General features: G+C 42.3%; 1 pseudogene; it reads left to right on the forward strand.

The window, feature by feature from the left end:
* Nucleotides 1–1,706: 1,706 nt before the first annotated feature.
* LOC149812499 (putative carboxylesterase 17 pseudogene) lies at nt 1,707–2,877 on the forward strand (annotated as a pseudogene).
* The last annotated feature ends 833 nt before the right edge of the window (nt 2,878–3,710 follow it).

A 3,710-nucleotide genomic window follows, 5' to 3' on the forward strand; every position in this document is an offset into this window, starting at 1 on the left:
ATGTCGTGTTGGGATGCCAACTCCATTCCTAATGCAATGTTGACAACATCACTTATCCCAAACAGCAGAGAGCATGAGAGTACAGGGGGAACCGGCAACAAACCCCTGATTCAAGACTCCCAAGACAGAGCCTTAAATGCATTTGGGCTTCTTGATATGGAAAAAAGAAGTTTTCTGTTCTGTCTCTCATTCCAGATCAATGGAATCTTATGATGAATCTATATCTTCATCTCCTCTTCAGTTGAAGGGATCTACTGAGGATGGATACAAGATCAAATATGCACCGGGGGAATTGAGGTTGATTTTCTTTCTGGTTATTTTTGTTCACTTTGCAGTAAATATGCTTATTCATTTTAACATTCTTCTGCAGGAGAAATGTGTTTTTCTATTGTCTATTCCTGGAGACTGTGCTTTTATGTCAACCTTGGGGGTCTTGATCTCCGACTCCGACGTTTGAAGTCCAAAGTCCAAACCACCAACAAAAGATCATCTTAAACCTCGAAAGGAATCGAATGAATTCTCCCAATCACTCATGTAAATTGAATATATTTGGAAAGGAAATCACATTAGTAACAAAAATAACAAGAACACAGAACTAAAAACGTGGTAAAGCTCTAGTTTTTCCTAGCGTCAAGTTCATTGATTCCTTGGTGATAATTATAGATTGTGCCAACCACTTAGCAAAAGGGTACCCCATCACATGGGCTCTTTCCATGAGCACTTGCAGTTGTTTGTGGACCGCACACCTACAATTCTACGAATCAAACTTGTTTTTCTTTTTCAGATAACTGCCACCATCATGTTACACATAGTTCTTGCCTGACATAGTCATCCCCGAATCTGTGCAAAAGTTTCCCTGGCAGGTGTCAAATGAATGGCAACCTAACCCATGAGTAATCTGGTTCCACAAAGGCACAAACTATCCAGCCATCTATTGGGCTTCTCTCGTGGGTCCTCAATCTTGAATGGCAAACTAAGATGACACCATGTTGGTCTCCATCTTAAACGAGATAATGAGGATAAGTGGTTCCATTATAGGATTCAAAGTAGGTTAAAAATCCAAATGGAATGAGAAGAGGATTTTGTATGTTGGGCATCCTATTCTCCGCACACATCTAAACCACCTTTTCCCTTCAAGGGCGAGCTCAGAATGTGGTGAAAATTTCAAGCAAAGGATCGACTAAAGATCTCCACTGCAAGCCTCAGATCTTCAGAAATCACTAGGGCTGGGAAACAAGCTGAGCCGCTCGTGGCTCGGCTCATGTTTGGTTCGTAAAGAGCTCGTTCAAACTCGTAAAATAGGCTGGAAAAGCTGAACATGAACAATAGGTGCTCTCCTCAGCTCGACTCATATAAACTCGTAGGCAGTGAAAAATATATTTTACATGTATTTTTTCAGTAAACATATTTCTTCCAGCTCTAAAACAATATTTTTTTCTATAAACAAGCCAGCTTCAACTCCGCTTGTTTAACTCAGCTTGGCTTACCACAAGAATAAGTCAAGCTTGAACACTTCAAGCTCGTTTACCTATCTCAAGAGGCCAAGAAACCTCTTAGGAAGGGACTGCCTTCTCCAGTTAGTCAAAAGATGACAAGGAAAGAACTAAAGTCATGGGGTGCTCACACCCATGTGAGAATATTTGATGGGTACCCAATTCCCACTTTTCAGGCAATTGTAGGTACATGACACCTCCACACAAGTGGGGATGCCCTTATTCTTGTTTGTCTATATAAGGACTCACAACTTGCATGGTAGCACATCGGTAGAGTAAAAAACAATAACGTGATAATACAATAGTAGGGATCAGGAACTTGAAATTAAGAAGTTCAAGGAAAGGAGCTATGGGGTCTGTTTTCCTTGCTGAGCCCAGACTCAACCAGCCGGATAGTAAGGATCAACCCCGGATGTTTGTTGCTGAAATTGAAGGGCTCATTAGGATCTACAAGGATGGCCATGTAGACCGGGTTCCCATTGTTGCTGATGTACCGTCTGGCTATGTCTCCGATACTGACACGATCTCGAGAGACATAGTAACCAACAAATTAACTGGTCAATGGGCTCGACTGTATGCACCAAGACAGGCTGCAGGTCGCCATGAAAAGCTGCCAGTTGTGGTTTACTTTCATGGTGGTGGGTTCTGTGTTGGCTCGGCAGCATGGAAATGCTACGATGAGTTCTTGGCCAAGCTTGCTTCTCAAGCCAACAATGTGATCATATCGGTGAACTACCGGCTCGCACCCGAGAACCGTCTGCCAGCAGCTTATGAGGATGGTCTGAGTGCTGTAGAGTGGGTGAGGAGGCAGGCTCTGGGTGAGAACTCAAGCGAGAATTCTTGGTGGCATGTCCTGTGTGATTTCTCGAGGGTGTACATTGCAGGAGACAGCGCAGGTGCAAACATTGCACACAACGTAGTAGCCAGGCTTTCCCACTCAGCAGTGAAGCCACTGTCTTTGAGAGGGGTCATTCTTATACAACCATTCTTTGGTGGGGAAGGTCGGCTGGGCTCGGAGACAAGCACAACCCAACAGGCTAACACAGCACTGAGCTTGGCTGCATCAGACATGTTCTGGAAGCTCGCGTTGCCACCGAGTGCTGCTGCTAACCGTGACCATCCATGGTGCAACCCCTTGGCCAAAACCTCGCCTGCACTTAACGAACTACACCTGCCTCCAATCCTAGTTTGCATATCGGAAATGGATATTCTGAAGGACAGGAACTTGGAGTACTGTGCAGCCATGAGAAGTGGAGGTAAGAGAGTGGACCATGTTGTTTACAATGGAGTGGGTCATGCATTCCAAGTACTTCACAATTCTCCCTTCTCTCGCATGAGAACTATTGAGATGCTATCCCACATTTCAGCCTTCACCAACAAATAACAATCCATCGTAACCTTGATTGCCTTTGTTATGAGAGCTTGTTTACTAGATTAATCAATGTTTTCTACTTATTCTCCTACCTAAGAGTTCACTTTTGGGCTCAATTCCACTCAAAACCTTGCAGATTCCAAGTTAGGAATAAAATATTGGTGAGGTCATTGTCCATCCTTGTCAGTTGACTTATCTTGTAGATAGTGGCACCAAATCAACATCTCAGATGACAACACAGTTTGACTTTTGAGGGGCGGCAAAACGAGTGATGATTCCACTCCATCTAGCCGCCAGAATAATGTTGGGAATAACATACGGGGTCTACTGCAAATATGTAATACATGGGGGCTCCATGTTAATGCCATCATTCGACCACATTGTGTATTGGTATGATCCGATGGTTTCGAAACCTTTCAACTGAATATTTTGTTGATTTGTGCTTACAAATTGGATCCCTATAGTCTTTTCAATGGAAAACACGCATTAGAATAAGAGGTTTTGAAATATATGTGGATTTTCAAAAGTCTGAAAATCAATCGCCTGCAATGCAAAGCTTCACAAAAAGGCAAATTTCTGATTTAATTATGCCTACAATGCAAAGCTTCATAAAAGAAGCAAATTTCTTCATGAATATAATTAAATCCAAATTATGCTTCTTAGTAAACAAACCATGTCAAACTTTACATGGCTATGTTCATTAAACTTATGAAGACCAAGTTGGTGTTGGTTGGCTCTGCAAAATGCATTTACTGGCTTTTCAGCAGCAAATGACACCAAACCAAAAATGCTATTTTGATTCGATGATGAATTAAAAAATAAAGTTTTCCTGTTACTTTTAAAAG

Source organism: Nuphar pumila, chromosome 17 (assembly GCF_984573655.1).
Source record: "Nuphar pumila chromosome 17, dmNupPumi1.hap1.1, whole genome shotgun sequence".
Taxonomy (NCBI): domain Eukaryota; kingdom Viridiplantae; phylum Streptophyta; class Magnoliopsida; order Nymphaeales; family Nymphaeaceae; genus Nuphar; species Nuphar pumila.